This window comes from Haliotis rubra, unplaced genomic scaffold (assembly GCF_003918875.1).
Source record: "Haliotis rubra isolate DU_JTF1 unplaced genomic scaffold, ASM391887v1 Scf212, whole genome shotgun sequence".
In the NCBI taxonomy this organism is placed as follows: Eukaryota; Metazoa; Mollusca; class Gastropoda; order Lepetellida; family Haliotidae; genus Haliotis; species Haliotis rubra.
This window is the reverse complement of record NW_025766137.1, coordinates 1213986-1241214: the sequence shown is the minus strand read 5'-3', so window position 1 is coordinate 1241214 and position 27229 is coordinate 1213986. Positions and strand designations below refer to the sequence as shown.

Here is a 27229-nt window from a genome sequence, read left to right as displayed (position 1 = left end):
GAACACATTTCAATTTTGAATGAACAACAAAACAAAAACTAAATGGATATACTGCCAACACTTTCTCCATTTCACACCAAAATTGTTTTTTTTTATGATATTTAACTAGCCATTGGCATGTTTAGGTGAGGCAGCACTGGTGTAAAAGTTGTCACGAACATTTTCTCCTAAAGGAGAGAAATTTGAACTATTTTTTAAGTGAGTGGTTATGGTTTTACTGTGTTTTTAGCAACATTCCAGCAAATTCATGGCAGGGGACACAAGAAATGGGCTTCACACACTGTACCAATGTGGGGAATCGAACCTGGGTCTTTGGCATAACAAGCCAACACTTTAAACACTAGGCTACCCCGCTGCCACACTACTTCTTGAGGCTAAACAGCAAGTTGAATTTAGAGTGTAGAATATGCCACAATACGTTTGCTTCAGATTTGTAAAACAAATGAAAAATGTGAATCCATTATTGAAATGGACCTCTCAAACAATGTCAATGTCAACTGTTTTCAACTTCTTGTTACTCATCAGTTTCGGATTGTTGCACACAGCAAACACACCCACAGGAGGTATTCGACTGTACATGAAAACCAAATGTTGCACCTTTGCAACAACCCATTTTTCACTGTACAGTTTTTAAGGGACAACCCAGGCTTCACGTTCATGTTTAGTATAAGGTATTCCCCACCTTAACAAATGCAACATTTTCAATATGAGAATATAACATCTTTCTCCACATATCTGGAATCAGATAATAATGATGTTTCTATTTTTTTTAACGTCTATTTCAAGCTGGTTTTACTTCTGATATCGTGCAAGTGATGTCCAAACAGTGCTCTTGTTCACTTATACAACAAAATAAGTCCTGTGTGAAGTTTCAGTGCTTATTTCTATAATAAAATCTGCATTATGCCTGCATAGAAAAGGTCTTATTGTATGAAATAAATCATCTATATTACTATGATTGACAGATTTAGATATTTTTTTTTGAAAGGCACAATATCACGATCTGAAAGGCGACAGTAAATCATCCCGATAAAGAGGATGAATGTCACATCATAAATATAGTAGTTAAGGGTACAAGAAGGCTTCATCTGTTGACACACAAACTTTAAGCCGGTTCTATTCAAAATATATTCCTTAATTACCGTGAACAAGAAGCCCATGTTGTCTCTGGACGAGAGGGGCAACATCTGGCTTTCATGTATAGTCGAATACCCCCTGTGACACAACTTTGCAGATTCTGATGGACTTACAGTATCAAATTATCAAAAATGCAAATTCAACTACATGAAGTTGAAAAATAACGCAATGAAAAAAAATCCATGGAATTGGAGTTCATAGGAGTTCAGGAGCAGTGAATAGGTTCTGGCGGCTTGAACCTGGATCCCTATACTCAGACAAAGAACCCTGAGAGTATCAGCAAATGAACCAGCCAATGAAAGGCTTCGCTACACTTAAGTGCACGCCCACCCGCTCTGACTGGGTTCAGTATCCCGCATGCTTCGTTTCGAGGGTAGTAAACCCAAGTACAAAATATTCCACTTGAGTTGCGATTGTACTCTTGTAATTTTGTTTATTTGAATTTTCCATAATCAGCAATGTATATTATATGTTATGAATAAATGATAATTGAGTTTTAATTATGTTTATTTTGTTGGTTGCATCTAAGCTTTAATGATGGGCCCAGTAGCATTTCGTCAACAATGAAGCAAGTTTCTAAATTCACTGGGTATTTAAGATAATGTGCATCAAATACGCAGGTTTTCTGCATCATGGCGAACACTGTACGTTGGACAATAAGGTATTTGGATGCCATACAGTTTCCGGTTGAAAAATATCAACTTTAAGGACTGCATTAAACATCGCTACACCATGACACATGCTAGTACCTTATGATTTATACTTTTTCAGTATTCTGACAGATGCAGAACCTGATACAATATAAAGAGTTGCAATATGTTTTCAAATGTCATTTTAAGTATTTTGTCATTTTGTATTTCATTACATTCATTTGTTTTTATGACATATCCTCATGTTATGGGTTTTCAGATGCTTAAGAAAATCTGTTGTTTTCTTGCTAATTGCATGAACAACTGCAAAACGTATCAGTTCCTTACAAAAGACATTATGTTAACCACAAGCCAACACCCAAGTATTTCAATATCTGTGATGCAACATATCTCTGCATGACTAAACACTGTCATCCGTAATAAAACAAAGTCCAACTATATGTTGTGTAATAGTCTGCTCACATTGTTCATTGAAATTACTGGATTTAAATGTATAACTTTAATACCTTGGTTTGGCATTTAATACTTCACTGTTCAGTCATATCACAGCATGAGGCTTAATTATAGGATTGGTGTATATAATGCTAGCCCAACATCTTCATTTATAACCAAATAGTGAAACCCACAATGTATCACCAAATAGTGAAACCCTCATTGTATCACCAAATAGTGAAACCCTCATTGTATCACCAAATAGTGAAACCCTCATTGTATCACCAAATAGTGAAACCCACAATTGTCATCACCTGATAGTGAAACTGCAATGTAGCACCTGATAGTGAAACCGCAATGTAGCACCTGATAGTGAAACCCTCATTGTATCACCTAATAGTGAAACCACAATGTAGCACCTGATAGTGAAACTGCAATGTAGCACCTGATAGTGAAACTGCAATGTAGCACCTGATAGTGAAACCGACAAGGCATTAATATGTGATAGCTCTCAGTTGCCATCATTACATAAACTGGCTGCTGTAGGTTTTCAGCTTCTTGAAAATATGACACATGATCACCTAAGGGCTAAAACAGAAAAATCATTGTTGACAACACCTAAATATACATGGAAGAATGTAGATCAGTTTATCAAAATAAGTAAATGCAAAACATAGTAGCTTACCTATCTCTTTTTTCAAGTCAATGTTACCTGAAAAACAACTCTTTTTTCACCCTGGCTCCAGCCATTTTCAGCCATTCACGGACACTGACAGTATTTCTTGGTTCATACCAAGACAGAGTCATGTGTAAAATTGTGACCACCCTGTTTTCTCCCGTCAGTCATCATCCTCAGTATGTAACAATGTGTGAAGCAGCAGACACATGGTGGTATACTATGAAAGCTATTGTTTATAAAGCTAAGGTCTTCAAGGTTAGTAAATACTGTGGCCAAGCATGTACCACTAATGAAAAGCCGCACAAAGAATCAAACATTTGGCATGTTAACACACATTTCGTAACAGGCACAAAAATATATACAGTGCACCCTGGTTATAATGCCACCCTGGATATAATACCATGTTTTTGCCAGAACGGATTTCCTGCCTATATAATACCCTTGTTATAATGTCAAACTGGATATAACGCCATTTGCCAATGTTTTTTGGCACAAAAGTCATTTTCCCCTGGTTATAATGCCAATTTCACTGGCTGCATGTGGTATCCACACCTTAATGGGTTAATTGACATGACTCAAATTAATTGACCGAACTCATTAATTCTTTAAGTAGTCTTGTGACAATACACTTCCTGCCACCCACAAGAAGTCACCTGCAGCCCCTAGATGCTGGAATTATCCATTCAAGGTTCATTACAGGAGACATCAGCTCAGTTACCTTGTTGATTGAATAGGGCCTCTAACTGTCCTACCTGGTTATGCCACCATGGATATAATACCATATTTTCTCCTGGACAAACGGTGGCATTAAAACCAGGGTATACTGTACTACCCTGGTCTTCTACATGCACTAGGCTGTTGTGTTTGGGCGTTTGAATCAAACATGGCGTTGGTGTGTTTCAGCACCCTTCTTTTTCGCTGTTTCTGACAATGTTTCATTTCACTCAAACTCAACAAATACTGAATCAGTTGCTTCACTGCATGTTCCAACATGTTGTTTATAGTGCCCATTAAGCACACAAAATGTTGCATTTACCTTAGAGTATAAATGACCTCACCACGTTTAAGTTTATGTATGACTATCAAATTTTAGGGTGTTCCCATACTTTTTGTTTGTATTATATTTTGATAATTCTGTTGAAAGAAAGCCATAAATGGTTTAAGGCGAGAGAGAAACATTTGGAATGAAATATAATAACAATACAGAGTGACAGTCTTTGATAAAGCTATCCCTTTGTGTGTTGATACTGACAAGGGTACTGAACCTTTAGTAGGAACTAAAGTAAGGCCAGAAATGCTTGGAAAATGCTTTTTGGCTTCAATATCAATATGATGAATTTGACACAAGATAAAAGCACATGTATGATACATGTATGTATCAAAACCAGGTAGGAAACACAAACTGGATAGCTTTGATAAGGGTGTCATACGCCGTGCAGTTTATAAACTGAACGCAAAATCCCACCGACGTGTGCTAAAATACAAGATGAGACCAAAGATATAATAAATATCTCGAAAACAACACTTATTGTAACTCTGGTAGAAATGGGGTTCAGGTACGACAAAAGAGGAGAAAACAGAGCTGTGCAGGGCACCAGATAATTTTTCAACATCAGGAGTATGTACTCCTTATTTTTTAAATATAGGAGTACTGGAAAAACTTTTAGAGTACGGAATTGAATTTTATGGAGTATGTGATCTTGTGTTTCGTTTCATATATGCACCACAACATTGCTACTCTTGTGTAAACAGGTAAAAAACTATAAAACAATACTTTTTTCAGATAAATACGTCTGTAAATGATTCTAAGACCATACACCATTGCTGTAGTGCGTATCTGCTACTGTTTCTAAATTATTTCCTACCGTATCGTGCATATTTTTTATCCGTACATACGCCGATACAGCCCTTATCTGGAGCCCTGGCTGTGTATAGAGGAAAGTACACAATCCTGTCCATGCGATCAGCCTATATCAGAACAGATGAAGAATACCGCAATTTGGGGTTTCAAATTATGGTGTACGGACTTTTCCCCATCAGGACAATTCCCCACTAGGACAATCATTATAAAAACATTCTAGTGACCTTACTGACCAACATACCCCTAACATACAGATTAGTTAATCCCATCGCCCCTAACAAGTGAATACACATAATGCACACATTAGTTAATCCCACTGCATCTATCGCACTACAATTTTATGAGTGGGGAATTGTCCTACTGGTTAGAAAACAGGTGTGGGAAATGTCAAGATGGGGAAATGTCAAGAGTCATATGGGGAATACCTTGATGAAACCTGGTGTAATAAAAATCACCCAACTGATCGGATGTGGCTTCCTTCAGATTGTTCTAAGGCACCCCTGTTACCATCAGGCATGCTGGTACCATAGCAAGGGACTGATTGGGGGTTGTGGCTTTGTTTCTGAGGCCAAGAAATCTGATGGTGATAACCATAGCGAAATGAATGGGTAGGTATTTTTAGATTGGTTCGAACATCGGCTTTTACCGCAGCTGGACAAACCAAGCATTATCATTTTGGATAACGCAAGTTGCCATAACCTGCATGTCCCTGGTACCATCACACCCACCATGAGCAATCTCAAGGCTCGGTTGCAGGATGTTCTCACTTTCTGTAACGTGCCTTACAGGCAATCAGAAACAAAGCCCCAGCTCATGGAAAAATCTGGCAGCACAAAAAGCCAATCCAGTACATCACTGATGAACTAGCTGCAAAACAAGGCCACATAGTTCTGCGTACACCAGTACGGCACTGAGCTCAATCCCATTGAGCTGATCTGAGGTAACTAAGAATTTTATTGCTCGCAATAACACCACAATAGTGTGGCAAAAGGCTGAAGACCGTGTTCTCAAAATTACCGTCTGCAGGACGTCTGGCCTTTCTTTAGTAAGTACAACTAGTTATGTTTATGGGAGGGTGTGTGGGGTGTGTGTGGCTGAATACTCAATTAACTGTGGTCTCTGTAAGAACCTTAGAAGTTGGGGAATGGTCATTGGCATCAGTCATTGAGGCATTGGTGTTTAAAAGGTGGCATAATTCAATTTAAAATGGATGTCAAATTCATGGTCCATTCTAGAATTGCCACAAATCAAACTTCACAACGGCTTCCATCCATTTCACAGATGTTTGTGAGTGATATAGTGATGTCTAACATTGAGGCTGCTTCCTGCTGATTTGATGGAGAGAAGTAGATGCAGTAGCCAATAACTCGGTCACATATAAAGAGGGCAATAATTATTGCAGTACATCTTTCATTACTAGTATGATGAAAACAGTTTAAATATTAACCGACACAACAATAGCTGTCCCCAACTCACCTGTTGTGGTGCATGTAGTGGCGGAAATAGATGTGTAATGAGATATATCTGTGGGTGACATGCATGCTGGGGACAAGATACACATCTTTTAAACAACATCTAAATAAACATAATGTGCTCACGGATTAAATATAGATGTCATAAAGTGCCCGACTGTTAGAAGACACATGACAATGAACGGGTTTCTTTGTCAGCTACAGATTAATGGCATATCGTTCCTTCATGTAGATACTGAACAAGGTAATAGCAAGGGTGGTTACTATTGAGAAAAGGAGGGGTGCACACTCATTTTCACCCGAGTTTCAATGGTCATTCAACAAACTCTCAGCACAAAAGGGGGGATGTGCACCCCCCCTCCTCTGGATCTTATTGCTATCAGTATAACTTTAGCCTATTTTCATTTTGATATTTGTATTCTGTTTTCATTCATTTGTTGTAGCATTCAACAAAATCATTCACTTCACTTTTTTTCAACGTGAAGTTCTTCGATGCAAGACAGACAACATGCGCTAGGTCGCACTTAGGGCATGTGTGTGTGTGAAATATAATTCACTTTGGCAATCAATAAAACGTCTAGATATTAGTCATTTTAAAAATTCACTAAAACAGATTGTGTACTTTTTTATGAAGTTCCAAAGTGCTTACAAATATAATGATAACCTAAATATGCCAGGATTATGAGGCAAAAATATAAACACGTACCTTGACTTTGTTTTCTTTCAATTCTAACATTTTTCACCAATTGCAGATGAAGTTCGAAATGTTTCATTTGTTATCATAAGAAAGATGGAAATATCAATAGGTAGAAAAGATGACTATATTTTCCACTTATTTCCAAGACTAAAATGCAGTTCATCTTTACTGACCAATGTAGGTGACGCAGCAGAGTTTGCAACCCAGTCAAGAATTCTGGGATATCATCCGGGTAGTCGCAGGGGGAAAAGCAATTACGAAAGAAACAACCAGTCCTGGAGAATTGCTCAAGATCAGTGTCCCTTAAAATTTAAGTATGTAAGCCTTTCCTCTGTCTTTTTCCTGTTGTCAATGCAATGCAAGTCACCCTTTCAAAAGATATATTAGTCCTAAAAAAAGGTAACACAATTTTGTAAATTTCTGAAACCAAGTAGTAAATTGCACAGACGTTTATTGGGAATATCAAATTTTGGAATGTGAGAAAATATGTTAAAATTGTGATGGAAAGATAGAAATGATAGGTTGATAATTTGGCATTGACAATAATAATCATACTAAAGCTCAGACCTTCCAACAGCACATCCTGGCACTGACTAAGGACACAGCACCAAACAACTTCAGCAGCACATCCTGGCATAGCTAAGAGACAACGCAATGCTTCACACCAGCATATCTCCGCCCCACACATGACACTGCACTATCACCTTCACTCCCTGCTTAATTTCCAGTTTTTAAAAATTTCAAACAACAATATCACCATTAAACATTCATCTGCTGCCCAAACTGGGTAATACTTATAATGGTTGCCTTCCCTATAACAAAAATTAAAACAAAACATAATTTTCTTTAAATCCTTTACGAGCAGCAGTTTATCACAGTGCGAGACTTCTACTGTACAGATACCAATCCACTTAGGATGTGATACGAGTTTAGATTCTCCTGAACACAAAACAATGACAGTGGTGCTTTGTCTACTGCAAGGTGATCTAATTCTGAATATAATATTAGAACAGTCAGGTAAATTTCAAACACCAATGGAATCATAAGCCAAACCATTCTACAGACACTTCGACGGAAGAGCATTTAGAACCGGAAACGTCATAGAATTCTGCACGCTCCTGAGTAGAGAGCTTCTGCCGTCTGCTTCTCTTGTGCATTTATCAATTCCACGTTGTGATGTTTGCTAGAAATCTTACTTGAAAACGACAGTCATGTTCAGCAACATTGGCTGGAGTCCGTCTTGTAGGCCGCTGAGTGTGCTTGTGTTGGTAGGGACCGTGTATTACCACACAGGCTCGCCATGTAATAATATGCTAATATCCAAACCAATCTAAATCTCAATGCACCAACATGACAATGAGGAACGAAGGGTGATACGCGTTGTGGGCATATAGTTTGAAATAACCTGTAATAAGACATCAATAGAAGGAGATAATTACCTAATTAGGAAATCTTTGTATCCGGTTATGGCAATGTTAGCGAATGTGTAGTCACGGACAGCCAGAAGCCTGTTTTGTCTACAGCCGATTCTCCCTTCAGCACAAAGAGGTCAAATGTCGTTCTTCCTCCGTCCTGTACTCACTCGCAATTTGTCAGCATTGATATGTTCGCTAAGCGAAAATATTAATCTGAGTGAAGGCATGCGCTACCCACGATTGTCACGTGGCGGACCGGTAAGATCGTGCAGTGTGTTTACAAGCTCAGTGTCAGCTGATGACATTTGTTAATGGCGTGATCTCATGGTGTGACGTAGTCGGGGCACCGTAAGGAGTTCAGAACTCAGGTACAATTAATGTGTTTGCGTGCAATTTTAAATATATTTCCAACGCGATCGATTTCGTCAGACGAACCCGTATCAGCAACATTTTAAACGAAATATAAATGATTTGATTTCCAAAATTGTAATTCATGTTTGTGGGGCCACCTTATTTGCAAATTCATTGCGGTCAGATCTAAAGCTGGTGTAATCGCGAAAATGGTTTTGCATACCATATGGATCGTTTTTAATTGGACAGTCATTCTATCTGTTCTAATTTGAAAAAAAATGATTTTATAATGTTGTTTTCAGATTTCATTAATAAGTTATTAATAGAATGAAAACCCTTTATCCGATCATGCTTCGCCCATGTGAACCACATACACTGTATCCTGATGTGGTCTCAAGGGGTCAAGGTGACATTTGGGAAAACACCTGTTCTATATATGGTAACACCTGTAATTCTCTTTCAGGTTCAAAAGGCAACATTGAACAGATGTTGCTTACAGGTGAATTAAGAAGCTTATACTTTTCACATGCAAGATAACAAAGTTTCAACAATGGCATTCGTGTACCAGACGACACCAACAGAACTGTACTACTGCACTTCCGGAATACCCCTCACAAGGGCTCGGCACCTGACGTAGGTCATACTCGCGCACACATAACGTACAGTCTGTATAATGACCACCCTGGAAACATTTGACTATTTGGTTTTGGACATATGATGTCTGATGATGATGATTAAAGTGGTGGTTAATGTTGATGGAACAAACTCTGTTATGTACATTTGTTATCTATACCCTCCTCACACATATCCGTTCTGTATAGACTGCCTGATGTAGTCAGGTCAACACGCCCTCAGGCAGAATACGAATGTTTTATTTCAGAGAGCATTAAATGTTTATAAGAGTGAGTGAGTTTAGTTTAACGCCGCACTCAGCAATATTACAGTTATATGGGGGCGGTCTGTAAATAAAGAGTGAGTGAGTTTAGTTTTACGCCGCACTCAGCAATATTCCAGTTATATGGGGGCGGTCGGTAAATAATCGAGTCTGGAGCAGATATGCAGTGATCAAGAGCACGAGCATCGATCAAGAGCACGAGCATCGATCTGATGGTATGTGTCAACCAAGTCAGCGAGCCTGACTATCCGAGGTTATATATACGACGTGCTCGGGCCATGTATCGGAACACTACTATTCCACTGGCTATTTCTTTACTCGACCAGTTCTGTGGGCCATAGTTAATATTCCGGTGGATCAGCTGAGCAGGTGTTTCCACCCGATGTTGCACAGGAGGGGGGAAGAAACTGTAACGAACTAGGTGAGGTAGGCCAACTATTTTCAATCTCATGTCAACATCAACCAAACAAATCAATACCTTTTGGTTAAATATTAAACGTGCATAAATTATTTCCAGCTGTACATGCTTAATTTTGTTGTGCATTTAAACCGTGGACTCAAGTGAACTGAGGCCGGATATGGACACGTCATGTTTGAACAATCTAGAGCAATGTCATTATTGACCCATGGGCCTCCCCGTGCATGCCCAACCAAAGCAGTACATCTGAACAGCTTGATTGCACGACCAGCATTAGAGTCATACGTCAGCATCATGCTCTGACTGTAGATAGATGAAGATGAACCAGTAATAGTCGACTTTGGACTTGTAAACAATTACGCCTCCACCACGACCGTCCACCACTACATCGAGGTAACACTCGGCGATTGTCACACACAACTAGTACCAGTGTGGGGACTGAGTACCAGTGTGACAGGGGGACATAGGTGTGGGGACTGAGATAAGTCTGACATACAGATGTTGGGGACTGGGATAAGTCTGACATAGGTGTTGGGGACTGGGATAAGTCTGACATAGGTGTTGGGGACTGGGATAAGTCTGACATACAGGTGTTGGGGACTAGGATTGTCAGACAGTGAAAGAGTCGGGGACTAGGATGGTCGGACTGTGAAAGATTTGGGGACTAGGATGGTCGGACAGTGAAAGAGTTGGGGACTAGGATGGTCGGACAGTGAAAGAGTTGGGGACTAGGATGGTCGGACAGTGAAAGAGTTGGGGACTAGGATGGTCGGACAGTGAAAGAGTTGGGGACTAGGATGGTCGGACAGTGAAAGAGTTGGGGACTAGGATGGTCGGACAGTGAAAGAGTTGGGGACTAGGATGGTCGGACAGTGAAAGAGAGTGACTAGGATGGTCGGACAGTGAAAGAGTTGGGGACTAGGATGGTCGGACAGTGAAAGAGTTGGGGACTAGGATAGGATGGTCAGGACAGTGAAAGAGTTGGGGACTAGGATGGTCGGACAGTGAAAGAGTTGGGGACTAGGATGGTGAAAGAGTTGGGGACTAGGATGGTCGGACAGTGAAAGAGTTGGGGACTAGGATGGTCGGACTGTGAAAGAGTTGGGGACTAGGATGGTCGGACAGTGAAAGAGTTGGGGACTAGGATGGTCGGACAGTGAAAGAGTCGGGGACTAGGATGGTCGGACAGGAGAGTGAACTACGGATATCGGATAGTGAAATAGGATGGGGACTATATATAGTGAAAGAGATACTAGGATGGTGGGACAGTGAAAGAGTTGGGGACTAGGATGGTCGGACAGTGAAAGAGTTGGGGACTAGGATGGTCGGACAGTGAAAGAGTTGGGGACTAGGATGGGGATGAGACAGTGACAGTGAAAGAGTTGGGGACTAGGATGGTCGGACAGTGAAAGAGTTGGGGACTAGGATGGTCGGACAGTGAAAGAGTGGCTTAATTATGGATATAGGATGGGGACAGTGATATATATATAGGATGGTCGGACAGTGAAAGAGTTGGGGACTAGGATGGTCGGACAGTGAAAGAGTTGGGGACTAGGATGGTCGGACAGTGAAAGAGTTGGGGACTAGGATGGTCGGACAGTGAAAGAGTTGGGGACTAGGATGGTCGGACAGTGAAAGAGTTGGGGACTAGGATGGTCGGACAGTGAAAGAGACAGGAAAGACTAGGATGGTCGGACAGTGAAAGAGTTGGGGACTAGGATGGTCGGACAGTGAAAGTGAAAGATGGTGGGACAGGATGTCGGACAGTGAAAGAGTTGGGGACTAGGATGGTCGGACAGTGAAAGAGTTGGGGACTAGGATGGTCGGACAGTGAAAGAGTTGAGGACTAGGATGGTCGGACAGTGAAAGAGTTGGGGACTATATATATGGTCGGACAGTGAAAGAGTTGAGGATAGGATGGTCGGACAGTGAAAGAGTGAAAGAGGGGACAGGATGGTCGGACTGTGGAAAGAGTTGGGGACTAGGATGGTGGGGACTAGGATGGACGGACTGTGAAAGAGTTGGGGACTAGGATGGTCGGACAGTGAAAGAGTTGGGACTATATATATATATATATATATATACTCTATATATATATATAGGATGGTCGGACAGTGAAAGAGTTGGGGACTAGGATGGTCGGACAGTGAAAGAGTTGGGGACTAGGATGGTCGGACAGTGAAAGAGTTGGGGACTAGGATGGTCGGACAGTGAAAGAGTTGGGGACTAGGATGGTCGGACAGTGTGAAAGAGTTGGGGACTAGGATGGTCGGACAGTGAAAGAGTTATGGTCGGACAGTGAAAGACTAGGATGGTGGGACAGTGAAAGAGTTGGGGACTAGGATGGTCGGACAGTGAAAGAGTTGGGGACTAGGATGGTCGGACAGTGAAAGAGTTGGGGACTATATGGGACAGTGAAAAAGAGTTGGGGACTATATATATATAGGATGGTCGGACAGTGAAAGAGTTGAGGACTAGGATGGTGGGACAGTGAAAGAGTTGGGGACTAGGATGGTGGGGACAGTGAAAGAGTTGGGAAGGATGGTCGGACAGGAAAGAGTTGGGGACTATATATAGTTGGGGATGGTCGGACAGGAAAAGAGTTGGGGACTGGGACAGTGAAAGAGTTGGGGACTAGGATGGTCGGACAGTGAAAGAGTTGGGGACTAGGATGGTCGGACAGTGAAAGAGTTGGGGACTAGGATGGTCGGACAGTGAAAGAGTTGGGGACTAGGATGGTCGGATGGTCGGACAGTGAAAGAGTTGGGGACTAGGATGGTGGGACAGTGAAAGAGTATGAGGACTAGGATGGTCGGACAGTGAAAGAGTTGGGGGGACTAGGATGGTCGGACAGTGAAAGAGTTGGGGACTATATAGGATGGTCGGACAGTGAAAGAGAGTTGGGGACTAGGGATGGTTGGGGACAGTGAAAGAGTTGGGGACTAGGATGGTCGGACAGTGAAAGAGTTGGGGACTAGGATGGTCGGACAGTGAAAGAGTGAAAGAGTTGGGACTAGAGGGACTAGGATGGTCGGACAGTGAAAAGAGTTGGGGACTGGGATGGTCGGATATATATATATATAGGATGGTCGGACAGTGAAAGAGTTGGGGTTAGGATGGGGACAGTGGGGTTGGGACTGAAAGAGTCGAGTTGGGGACTAGGATGGTCGGACAGTGAAAGAGTTGGGGACTAGACTTGGGGACTAGGATGGTCGGAGTGAAAGAGTTGGGTGAAAGAGTCGGACAGGACTAGATATGACTAGGATGGTCGGACAGTGAAAGAGTTGGGGACTAGGATGGTCGGGACAGGACAGTGAAAGAGTTGGGGACTAGGATGGTCGGACAGTGAAAGAGTTGGGGACTAGGATGGTCGGACAGTGAAAAGAGTTGGGGACTATATATATATATATAATAGGATGGTCGGACAGTGAAAGAGTTGGGGACTAGGATGGTCGGACAGTGAAAGGGTTGGGGACAAGGATGGTTGGACCGTGAAATTGTTGGGGACTAGGATGGTCGGACTGTGAAAGAGTTGGGGACTAGGATGGTCGGACAGTGAAAGAGTCGAGGACAAGGATGGTCGGACAGTGAAAGAGTTGGGGACTATATATATATAGGATGGTCGGACAGTGAAAGAGTTGGGCAAGCGTCTGTACCCGGGAGGAGTTGTGGCATACCACAAGCGTCTGTACTTGACACCTGGGGGAGTCATGGCATACCACAAGAGTCTGTAGTGGACACACAGGGGAGTCATGGCATACTACAAGAGCTTGTAGTTGACACACAGGGGAGTCATGGCATTCCACAAGAGTCTGTAGTTGACACACAGGGGAGTCATGGCATACCACAAGAGTCTGTAGTTGACACACAGGGGAGTCATGGCATACCACAAGAGCCAGTAGTTGACACACAGGGGAGTCATGGCATACCACAAGAGTCTGTAGTGGACACACAGGGAGTCATGGCATACCACAAGAGCCAGTAGTTGACACACAGGGGAGTCATGGCATTCCACAAGAGGCAGTAGTTGACACACAGGGGAGTCATGGCATACCACACGAGCCTGTAGTGGACACACAGGGGAGTCATGGCATACCACACGAGCCTGTAGTGGACACACAGGGAAGTCATGGCATACCACAAGAGTCTGTATTTGACACCTGGGGAGTTGGCATACACAAGAGGTAGTCATGAGTCATGGCATACCACAAGAGCCTGTAGTTGACACACAGGGGAGTCATGGCATACCACACGAGCCTGTAGTGGACACACAGGGGAGTCATGGCATACCACAAGAGCCTGTAGTGGACACCTGGGGAGTCATGGCATACCACAAGAGTCTGTAGTTGACACACCAGGGGAGTCATGGCATACCACAAGAGCCAGTAGTTGACACAAGGGGAGTCATGGCATACCACAAGAGTCTGTAGTGGACACACAGGGAAGTCATGGCATACCACAAGAGTCTGTAGTGGACACACAGGGAAGTCATGGCATACCACAAGAGTCTGTAGTGGACACACAGGGAAGTCATGGCATACCACACGAGTCTGTAGTGGACACACAGGGAAGTCATGGCATTCCTGTAGTGGACAAGGGGAGTCCTGTACCACACGAGTGGACACACAGGGAAGTCATGGCATACCACACGAGCCTGTAGTGGACACACAGGGAAGTCATGGCATACCACACGAGCCTGTAGTGGACACACAGGGAAGTCATGGCATACCACAAGAGTCTGTAGTGGACACACAGAGTTGGGGACTATATATATATAGGATGGTCGGACTGTGAAAGAGTTGGGGACTAGGATGGTCGGACAGTGAAAGAGTCGAAGGCTAGGATTGTCGGACAGTGAAAGAATTGGCGACTATATATATATAGGATGGTTGGACAGTGAAAAGGTTGGGGACTAGGATGGTCGGACAGTGAAAGAGTTGGGGACTATATATATATAGGATGGTCGGACTGTGAAAGAGTTGGGGACTAGGATGGTCGGACAGTGAAAGAGTTGGGGACTAGGATGGTCGGACAGTGAAAGAGTTGGGGACTAGGATGGTCGGACAGTGAAAAAGTTGGGGACTAGGATGGTCGGACAGTGAAAGAGTTGGGGACTATATATATATAGGATCGTCGGACAGTGAAAGAGTTAGGGACTAGGATGGTCGGACAGTGAAAGAGTTGGGGACTATATATATAGGATGGTCGGAGAGTGAAAAAGTCGAAGGCTAGGGTGGTCGGACTGTGAAAGAGTTGGGGACTATATATATATAGGATGGTCGGACAGTGAAAGAGTTAGGGACTAGGATGGTCGGACAGTGAAAGAGTCGAAGGCTAGGATGGTCGGACTGTGAAAGAGTTGGGGACTAGGATGGTCGGACAGTGAAAGAGTTGGGGACTAGGATGGTCGGACTGTGAAAGAGTTGGGGACTATATATATATTTATATATATAGGATGGTCGGACTGTGAAAGAGTTGGGGACTAGGATGGTCGGACTATGAAAGAGTTTGGGACTATATATATATATATATATATATAGGATGGTCGGACTGTGAAAGAGTTTGGGACTATATATATATAGGATGGTCGGACTGTGAAAGAGTTGGGGACTATATATATATATATATAGGATGGTCGGACAGTGAAAGAGAGTCGAGGACAAAGATTGTCTGACAGTGAAGGAGTTGGGTAATAATAATCGAAAGTTTGAATATGGACTATATAGCACCGGGTGTCTAAGGTCTAATGCTGGCCTGATCAAACATAGAAATATGGGGTTCGTATTCGATATAACACTTACCTGGCCTGATCGAGACGGTCAAATGAAGTCAAATGAACTGGAGCTTTGTGCGATTGTGATAGCGCTCACACTGACAGCAAGTCGGGACAGGGACCTGAAAGTGACAGGCTATATATACAACGCAGTGAGTTGAACTTTATATCCAATGACTACCACGGGAAATCCCTGTTCGCACTGGAATAAACCAATTATGTGTTGACAGGAGTACAAAGTCGAACTTCTGTACACGCTGGCGACACGCTGCAATGTCGCATGAGGAACAATGAATATTAGTCAGCTGACCAAAGTGGTTTATTTATTGTATCCGTTCCCACCTTTTCCTGCTCAATCGTATCTTATATAGTGTGTGTTTTTCTGCACACAATTATTTTTTAGTAGTAGGTTACAATTGTGTGCGGTAATTTCCACTGAGTAAAAGTTGTAAAGGTACGATCGAGTGAGTGAGTCTAGTTTTACGCGGCACTCAGCAATATTCCAGCTTTATGGCGGCGGTCTGTAAATAATCGAGTCTTGACCAGACAATCCAGTGATCAACAGCATGAGCATCGATCTGAGCAATTGGGAAACGATTACATGTGTCAAGCAAGTCAGCCAGCCTGACCACCCGATCCCGTTAGTCGCCTCTTACGACAAGGATGGGTTACTGAAGATCAATATTCTAACCCGGATCTTCACGGGTAGTAAAGGTAAGAGCAAAGTATATAATTCATTGAATGTGCTTATAAATGATGGGGCAGTCATAGCATACCACAAGAGTCTGTAGTGGATACACAGGGGAGTCATAGCATACCACAAGAGTCTGTGGTGGACACACAGGGGACACAAGGCATACCACAAGTCTGTGGTGGACACACAGGGCAGTCATAGCATACCACAAGAGTCTGTGGTTGACACACAGGGGACACAAGGCATACCACAAGTCTGTAGTGGATACACAGGGGAGTCATAGCATACCACAAGAGTCTGTGGTGGACACACAGGGGACACAAGGCATACCACAAGAGTCTGTGGTGGACACACAGGGCAGTCATAGCATACCACAAGAGTCTGTGGTGGACACACAGGGGACACAAGGCATACCACAAGAGTCTGTGGTGGACACACAGGGCAGTCATAGCATACCACAAGAGTCTGTAGAGGACACCTGGGGGAGTCATAGCATACCACAAGAGACTGTAGTGGACACCGGGGGGTGTCTGGCATACCACAAAGTGGACACACAGGGGAGCCACACCACAAGAGTCTGTAGTGGACACTGGGGAGTCATGGCATACCACAAGAGTCTGTAGTGGACACCTGGGGAGTCATGGCATACCACAAGATGGCATACCACAAGAGTCTGTAGTGGACACACAGGGGAGTCATGGCATACCACAAGAGTCTGTAGTGGACACACAGGGGAGTCATGGCATACCACAAGAGTCTGTAGTGGACACAGGGGAGTCATGGCATACTACAAGAGTCTGTAGTGGACACACAGGGGAGCCATGGCATTCCAGAAGCGTCTTTAGTGGACACACAGGGGAGTCATGGCATACCACAAGAGTCTGTAGTGGACACATGGGGGAGTCATGGCATACCACAAGAGTCTGTAGTGGACACCTGGGGGGAGTCATGGCATACCACAAGAGTCTGTAGTGGACACCTGGGGAGTCATGGCATACCACAAGAGTCTGTAGTGGACACACAGGGGAGTCATGGCATACTACAAGAGTCTGTAGTGGACACACAGGGGAGTCATGGCATACCACAAGAGTCTGTAGTGGACACCTGGGGAGTCATGGCATACCACAAGAGTCTGTAGTGGACACCGGGGGAGTCATGGCATACCACAAGAGTCTGTAGTGGACACCTGGGGAGTCATGGCATACCACAAGAGTCTGTAGTGGACACCTGGGGAGTCATGGCATACCACAAGAGTCTGTAGTGGACACCTGGGGGAGTCATGGCATACCACAAGAGTCTGTAGTGGACACCTGGGGAGTCATGGCATACCACAAGAGTCTGTAGTGGACACACAGGGAGTCATGGCATACCACAAGAGATTGGGGGAGTCATGGCATACCACAAGAGTCTGTAGTGGACACACAGGGGAGTCATGGCATACCACAAGAGTCTGTAGTGGACACACAGGGGAGTCATGGCATACCACAAGAGTTTGTAGTGGACACCTGGGGGAGTCATTGCATACCACAAGAGTCTGTAGTGGACACCTGGGGAGTCATGGCATACCACAAGAGTCTGTAGTGGACACCAGGGAGTCATGGCATACCACAAGCGTCTGTAGTGGACACCAGGGAGTCATGGCATACCACAAGAGCCTGTAGTGGACACATAGGGGAGTCATGGCATCTCACAAGAGCCTGTAGTGGATACACAGGGGAGTCATGACATCTCACAAGAGCCTGTAGTGGATACACAGGGGAGTCATGGCATACCACAAGAGCTTGTAGTGGATACACAAGGGAGTCAAGGCATACCACAAGAGTCTGTAGTGGACACCTAGGGGAGTCATGGCATACTCACAAGAGCCTGTAGTGGACACACAGGGGAGTCATGGCATCTCACAAGAGCCTGTAGTGGATACAGGGGAGTCATGGCATTCCACAAGAGTTTGTAGTGGACACCAGGGGAGTCATTGCACACCACAAGAGTCTGTAGTGGACAACTGGGGAGTCATGGCATACCACAAGCGTCTATAGTGGACACCTAGGGGAGTTATGGCATCTCCCAAGAGCCTGTAGTGGATACACAGGGGAGTCATGGGATACACACAAGGAGTCATGACATCTCACAAGAGCCTGTAGTGGATACACAGGGGAGTCATGGCATACCACAAGAGCTTGAAGTGGATACACAAGGGAGTCATGGCATACCACAAGAGCTTGTAGTGGATACACAAGGGAGTCAAGGCATACCACAAGAGCTTATAGTGGACACCAGGGGGAGTCATGGCATACCACAATAGCCTGTAGTGGATACACAGGGGAGTCATGGCATACCACAATAGCCTGTAGTGGATACACAGGGGAGTCATGGCATACCACAAGAGCTTGTAGTGGACACCTGGGGGAGTCATGGCATACCACAAGAGCTTATAGTGGACACCAGGGGAGTCATGGCATACCACAATAGCCTGTAGTGGATACACTGGGGGTCATGGCATACCACAATAGCCTGTAGTGGATACACAGGGGAGTCATGGCATACCACAATAGCCTGTAGTGGATACACAGGGGAGTCATGGCAAGACGGACTCACTGACTTACTGAGTGAGTTGAGTTTTACGCCGCTTTTAGCAATATTCCAGCAACATCACGACGGGGACACCAGAAATGGGCTTCACACATTGTACCCATGTGGGGATTCGAACCCAGGTCTTCGGCGTGACGAGCCAACGCTTTAACCATTAGGCTACCCCACCGCCCCGTCATGGCAAGAGACTGTAGTGGTAGCCTGGCGCCCAAGACAGCTCCCCCACCACGCCCCCTAATCAAAGTATGTTTGCAATGGGTTATAGACATACAGTACGATGGTGAGATAAAATGGGTTTTAACGTCGCACACATGACGACGTGCATGCGTGTGTGCGTGCGTGGCTGCTTGTATAAGCCCAGACTTAAGCTGGTTTTTTAGTGCTAGCTCACTGAGATACCATGCCGCAGTTAAGCAGGAATACCCCACTCATGCTCAGAGACGACCAGTCCTTGTTGTTCCATTAATGCCGGGTGCCATTCAGGGAACAACAAGTACCATCTTTTGGTATGACGCGGTCAGGGATCGAACCCGCGACCTTCCGCTCTCCGGGCAGACGCTCTAACCACCACACCATGGAGGCGGTCTACAGTACTAAAACCACCAGATGACTATAATACAGACGGGATGATATTGATTGATACATACTGTAGTATATGTAAAGATAAAATTGATTGCCCCCCACCCTGGCTTATTCCGAGGCGCGTTATCAACATGACCCCTGACAGGTTAAAGATACTGCAACATTTACCTTGAACAGAAGTGCTTAGATCGTAAACATAGATACAATACATCTCTAATCTAAAACAGTGTCAGATTGACCTCTATCTAGAGTAAGAATCTTCAAATATTGTTTGATACGAATTAACAATACCATAAAAATAAATAAAATTTGTTTAAGTATGGTACCTTTCTTTAAATTCTTCAAATGATAAAAATTCTTTATTCTCATCAACCAAATCTATTATTTGAGTGACACCTTTCTCATACCACTGTTTCATAAAAACAGGTTTATCATAAACTTTAATATACTGTAAGCCATTAAAAACGCAATTGGTATTTGTTGTCCTGAAACTTACAAAAGTTCTATTGAAGATTTTTTTCCTGCGATACAGAGGATGTAGGGATAAAAGGCTGTTATTCTGGCCCATTTCGAGTTCGAGTAGCCCACACCAGTTAAGTTACCCTGAATAATCATCAAAGGAGTTCTTTGGCGTGCTGTTATTCCACCCCAAATCATCACGGAACTACCACCTAAGCGATTCCTCTCCAAGACGTTGATACTAAAAACTGAACCTTTGACATTTCTCGTAAACACAACCACATTCATGAAACACGTTGTGCACATGCATTACCTGCACCCAGGCCCTGTAAAAGCACATGGAATTGTGGAACTCAATCACTTTGAGGAAATGCCACACTTGACACAAGACGAAAGGAATCAGGTTATCGGTATGGTCAGCCAAGGTGCTTCAGATGTGATGATTGCCAGGCACTTTAATGTGTATCCATCCACTGTAAGTCGACTCAGACAACGTTTTCGGGCTACCGGAAGTGTTGCTGATCGTCCGCGACCTGGTGCACCACCTGTGATAACAGCTCGACAAAACCGCAATATCCGAGTTTCACACTTGCGAAATCGGTTCCAAACAGCTGATGATTAGGCAAGGAGGACAATTGGGCCGTCCAACGTCATTTCAGCGCCCAAAAGGTGCAAGGACGCCAAGTTGCCTTCAACATCCGGTGTCGTCACCCGTACCGTGGTCCAACCTTATTGCATCGCCACAGACTTGCCACACAGCGATAGGCAGCAAATGGGGCCAATCTTGGCAACAGGACATGGCCAGATGTCATTTTTTGCAGATGAATCCAGGTTTAACTTATCCTTTGCAGATGGACGTCAACAGATTTATCGACGTAAAGGAGAAAGACTTGCGCCAAACTGTGTCCTTGAACATGATCGTTTTGGAGTGTGTGTGTGTGTGTGTGTGTGTGTGTGTGTGTGTGTGTGTGTGTGTGTTGTGTGTGTGTGTGTGTGTGTGTGTGTGTGTGTGTGTGTGTGTGTGTGTGTGTGTGTGTGTGTGTGTGTGTGTGTGTGTGTGTCATGATCAGACCACAGACCATCAGAAACTGTGCATTGTCAAAATATTATCCCAGTTGATAAGTACGATAACAATGTCAAAGGTACATATAAACTTTAATTGAGGGATCATGACACCATAACAAGTCGGGAGAATTTCAATTGAAAAGTCAATCACAATGACGTCACGAGGCCACAAGCGGGGCAGGGGTCAAACGACCATGTCACAAGCTCAATAACGGGTATGTCCACCATCAGCATTGAGAACAGCAGTGCATCGACGACGCATAGAGCCTATCAAACGTGCAAGGAAGGCTTGTGGGATGTCACGCCAGATTCTCTCAAGTTCTGTTGCAAGGTCAAGGACGTTATCTGGGGGACGCGGAAGAGGCGTAGACGTCGATCCATCTCGTCCCAAACATGCTCTATCGGGGAGAGATCCGGTGAATTTGCAGGCCAAGGCAGTAAGTCAACGTTTTGGTGTTGCAAGAACTCCATAGCAACCCTTGCCGTATGAGGGCGGGCGTTGTCCTGTTGGAAAGTTAACCCAGGGCAATTACGTTGCAGAAAAGGAATTGCCACAGGTCGAAGAATCTGATCCCTGTAGCCCACACCAGTTAAGTTGCCCTGAACAATCACCAAAGGAGTTCTTTGGCGTGCTGTTATTCCACCCCAAATCATCACGGAACCACCACCTAAGCGATTCCTCTCCAAGACACAGGCCTCTGTATAACGTTCTCCCACGCGTCTATAGGCACGTTGACGTCCATCACTATGGGACTCATCTGTAAAAACAACAGTTCTCCACCAAAACAAGGGTCTGCGGACATGATTTCAGCACCACATTCGACGAGCTTGTCGATGACGTTGTGTCAGGATAGGTTGTATGGCGGGACGTCGTGGTCTGATCTCGTGATGACGTAAACGTTGTTGAACTGTGTTGGGGTGGATACGGCGAAGTCCTGGGATGGTTCGGGCAGTCATCACTGCAGTCTGAAACCTGTGGTGAAGATGGGTCACCCTTATCCATCTGTCCTGTCTTGGCGTTGTTACACGTGGACGTCCAGAACGTGGCCGATCGATGACGTCATTTGTGTTCTGGTAGCGCCTCACCAGTGCAGAAATGGTGTTCCGGTGGCAGGGGAAATGTGCAGCCACTTGTCGTTGAGACATTCCCCCACGGACCATCCCAATGGCCTCATGACGTTGTGCAGACGTGAGCCTTGGCATGCTATGCGTTTCAATAGCCGTTTAAGTTTTTGAACGATCGCAAGGGCAGGGGTTGAGCTTTCCAAAGTGACAGTATTGTGTGGCATTCATTTGCTCTGTTTCTCTTTCCCGGATTGCACGTGCAACAACGTATTGCACGTCTCAAGGACGAACCCACTGACGTCACGGAACGTTGCACGTGCATGCATGTTGGTTACATGTCACTTATCTCTGAGTTTTAATCCTTATGTGTCTACACAGGTTTGATAAATTTAGATTTTAAATTTTTGTATGCACAGTTTCTTTATGTGCCTAGTATAGAATATTGGCTCTGTTAAAAATTTACTAAATGAATCTGGTTTTACTTTCTTGCCAAAATGAAAAAAAAGAGATGAAGGGTTTTTTCCCAAAAAGGTTCTTGAGCACTTTTACTTTTTCTTCGAAGTAAGATGCACCAAATGTATTTATATAATCTATGAATGGGTAAATTGCTTGAAAAAGTTGCTTCCATTTTGGATTGCTTGCACTAGTGAGCTGTCTAATCCAACACACCTTAAGGGCCTTAGCATACATAAAGATATCTACCCAAGCCACCATTTCTCACATTGTTGACAAATCTTAGTACGCTTAACTCTGTCTTTCTTTCCACTCCATAAGAATTTAAAATGAATATCATTCAGTGAAGCAAGAAACTCTTGTGATGGGTCAGGAAGTGACAACAACAAGTAGTTCAATTTAGATACTAGTAAAGATTTGATGATTGCTACTCTGCCCATTGGTGTTACAATTCTTCTCATCCATCTGTTGATAATCATCTTTATTTCAAGAAGCATATTCTTAAAGTTTAGTTGTGTCATGCAATCCAAGTCAAACAAAACAGTATACCTAATATTTTAAACGTCTCAGGGTTCCACATAATGGGACGATCTGCCATGAATTTGTCCTTACAACCTTTCTTGCAACCAAGCCATACCACCTGTGTTTTACTGAAATTCATTTTAAGTCCTGAAATCTTAGCAAAGAAATCAAGACAGGTAATACAAGCCTCAAAGGAAGATTGAGAGCCATCAAGGTTTTAATATTCGAGTCGTTCGTTATCTAAGAAAATCCGCCATTGATGGACATTCCTTTTAAATGCGTTGCGGTTTTGTACGTGCTGCGAAAATTCATATAGTCGTCCTGCGCCCAGTCAACCTGTATTACGGCGCATTTTCTATCTGCTCACCCGGTTGATGGCTTATTACAAATCAAGATTAATCCCTATAAGGGGTTCAATATGTTGAATAGGACCGAGGGCAGCAGGTGGACATACAGATGTATTTCTTTTTCTGAATAACACTTACTTAGATAGCAGCATATCAAAACCCATAACTACATGCAGAAATGGGGGAGTAATGGCCTAAAATGATGTTTTCAGTGTAGTTGACATGTTAAACAATAGACTGAATATTGTCTGAATCGGAATCCTTTCCTCAAATGAGCCACTGTAATCAAGGATACAAATGAGTAAACATGAGACAATCAAACTGGACATTAATTCCCATACGACTACCTAGGATTATTCTATTCTCTGAATATTCACTTTTGCTATCCGAAAGACGTTTCAATGTGCCTTGCCATAGGTCAAACAGAACAAGGAAATCTTGTATCCCTTGTGGCATTACAAGTCTATAAACCAAACCTTTGAAACATAATATTTATAGTTATACACTTTCATGGACGCTGATATATCTTAACGTTTGAGTTGGTGTATATAATACAGAAAAATGGACATATATGATTGTTGATTATCTGTGTTAGTGTGTATTGTGCGTGTGAATGGGTGTTGTTATTTTACATTTGTCCATATATAACCATCTATTATCGTAATTGCCATACATATTTTATTGTATGATGTCATGCTCTGTTTGATGTAAAAAGAATTCTCTATTGGGTAATAAAGTGTAATCTTATCGTTTTATAAATTAGATCTGTGTACAGTTACTGGTAACTGTTATAAATGTACCATAAGCTTCATTCTTACGAGGACATGCGGTTGTTTGTTTGGGCTCTTCCCACATCTCCATCACCTGTTGTTGTACGTACAGATTCACCCTGTGTTGTTTGTAAATGTCCTGTGACCAGTCAAGCTGTGCGTCTTTTTTTAGTCACTGAAATGGTTGTTGGTTGGTGCGTTTGTTGTTTAACGCCGCACTCAATAATATTCCTGCTTTATTGCGGCGGCCTGTAAATAATCGAGTCTCACCCGGATCTTCACGGGTCCACTAAAATGGAGGACCTTGGGATTTATGCTACGGTAGCATAATATGGTGCCTTATGCTTGGACTCGTATCAGGTCAGTCTCTCTACACAGTATTTTCAAGGTTGGGTTTAGCCTGAACCACGCCCTACATGAGATTGTACGAAGTAAGAGATAAGATAAACTCTATTGTCCTGCAATCAAAGAGCCAATACAATGCATATACAAATAACAAATATCACACACACACACACACACACACACACACACACACACACACACACACACACACACACACACACACATAACATTCATTTAAAAAGTGTGATAGATCCGCTTGAATAGCCAGAGCTTCCTTTAAACTCTTGACTCATACTGAAAAGGACATATCCTTACTTTTGCTGGATATGTTTACAATTTTGCCAATTTTGTTTTTCTGTGTATGAGGGAGATTGTCATACCATGCGTGAAGGCAGAAAGTTAAAATACTATTGATGAAAGTAACGTGTTATATTTGGGATTGCACTTATTGAGGAATGTGTGGTAGAAAAATTTCAAGACAGTAGTGTCTACATTAAAAGATCGCAATTTTCGCATAAAGAAAAGCCTCTGTTGTGCTTTCCACATGAATTTGATTTCCATGAAGGTTCATTATCAATGATAGTACCCAGATAGTCTTCTACTGTTTCTACTTCAAGGAACATTAGCATGCTGGCAGTCGCATAAATATAATTAATGTAAGCTTTTGACCGTCCTGGTAAGTGAATCGGAGGATGTGGGCAAAGCGGCTTGGCATACCCAGTTGCCGCTATATATACTCTCCCAAAAAAGAAACGCATATAGGAATTTCAAATGTATTTTTATGTTTATTTTGAAACATCTTGTAGGCTTTATGAGTCAATGAAATATAGCGAAATTGCACACTGGGAATGCAGACTTATCCGTCTTTGGCACCAACTCGAGGAAAGTCAGTTTGCGTGTCACATGGAGACGTGTGGTGGCGCTGAAGTCAATACCTCGTGTGACCACCGTGGGTATCCAGAACTGCAAGGCATCGCCTCGGCATCGAACGAATAAGTCTCGGAATCTCGTGTTGCCCAATCGCAGGCCACTCTGCCTGTAGTGCCTCTGCGAGTTGCTGAAGTGTCTCGGGCTGAGGGTTACGGCTTCGCACCCGTCTGTCCAGGGCATCCCACAGATGTTCGATCAGGTTTAAGTCCGGTGATCTTGAGGGCCAGGGGAGCACATTGATGTTGTGGTTCTGGAGGAAGTCTCTAGTATGACGTGCTGTGTGGGGCCTGGCATTGTCCTGTTGAAACAACTCCCTCTGGCGATCAATGCGTGGAAGGAGGTGTGGGCGTAAGATTTCGTCACAGTACTGCTGAGCTGTCAGGTTGCCCTGGATCATCACCAAATCACTTCTCCTACGGCAGGTGATCGCTCCCCACATCATAACACTGCCCCGGCCGAATCTGTCCACCTGGGGAACGCAAGCGTCGGCGAAACGTTCACGTCGACGTCTGTACATCCGCATTCTTCCATCGCGTCGTTCAAATAGAAATCGTGATTCATCACTGAACCAGATTCTACGCCAATTCGGTAGGTTCCAGGCCTGAACGTTGGTGCGCCATTGACCTCGATGTCGACGATGTTGTTGTCGAAGCACAGGCACGTAAACCAGCCTCTCTCAACCTGTTCCTGACGGTTGTTATCTGTCGCGGCGGGGTGAAACCGCAGAAACGGAACAGCCACTATCTCGTCGTGCATGGGAGACACATGCCTGATGAAAAAATGAAGTTGAATGCTGACGTGAAACAGTTGATGATTAAAGTGTACGATTTTTTCCGTGCTGAAGCCGAAAGGGGCAAACCATTTTATGCCATTAATAAATTCCGTAAGCGGGCAGCAAAAGCTTTAGGAGTATCAGCAAGGGTACTGACAAATGTTCTGGAACACAAACATTGTGAGGGTGATGCGAAGCAGGTAGGGGTCGTGTCAAAATCACACAAATTAAAACATTTGGACAACTTTCAAAAGAACTTTGTAAGGCAGTCTATCAACAAGCTCTATTCTGAAAACAAATACATGTCGCTGAAATTTTTTAAAAAAGCATTTGAAGCAAGAACACAACCTCAGAGTATCAAAGTACATACTCTGGCAACTCTTACACTCTTTCGGGTATCGTTATAAGAAAATTTCGGGGGAGAATAGGTCAGTACTCTGTGAACGCCCTGACGTTGGGGTGTCAGCAACGTCTTCATCTCATGCGTAAACTGAGATCTTTTAATGTTAACCCATTTATGATGGCAGCATTTTATGCAGCATTTATTCATAGTATTTTAACATGTTCCTTCCATTGTTGGTACGGGTCTCTCTCAGTTCATCTCAAATCTAAAACAAACAAAATTATTAACACTGCAAGTAAAATCGCTGGAGTCAGATTTGAATGTTTATCATCAATATATGAGAGGCAAATCGTGAATCAAGCTGTCAAAATTATATCTGACCCAACTCACTACTTGAATTCGGAATACAACCTCCTCCCTTCAGGCCTGTACATCCTTTATTCCAAGTACCATATCTCTTTTAAACAAATGTGATGATACTTAAATCAATGAATTTATGTAAATATGTTTTGT

General features: G+C 43.5%; 1 protein-coding gene and 1 long non-coding RNA gene across 5 annotated transcripts in view; one reads left to right on the top strand and one right to left on the bottom strand.

Annotated features, from left to right (window-relative positions):
* The window catches only part of LOC124276737 (stearoyl-CoA desaturase 5-like), a 30560-nt gene extending 14624 nt beyond the window's left edge, over positions 1–15936 (bottom strand). The window contains exon 1 of one of the 3 annotated variants that reach the window (XM_046712380.1): positions 15809–15936. The gene's annotated coding sequence lies outside the window, so the exon portion shown is untranslated. Of the gene's footprint in view, positions 1–8124; positions 8206–8367; positions 8508–15808 lie in introns of those variants that run through there. The other 2 variants (XM_046712379.1, XM_046712381.1) reach the window with 2 other exon arrangements.
* LOC124276738 lies at positions 8579–26423 on the top strand. Of its 2 annotated transcripts, XR_006898643.1 has the most exons (3): positions 8579–8711; positions 9158–9439; positions 26409–26423. It is a non-coding gene; the product is annotated as an uncharacterized LOC124276738 (long non-coding RNA). The 2 variants fall into 2 exon arrangements; XR_006898642.1 differs by lacking the exon at positions 26409–26423 and having other exon boundaries at positions 9158–9459.
* The last annotated feature ends 806 nt before the right edge of the window (positions 26424–27229 follow it).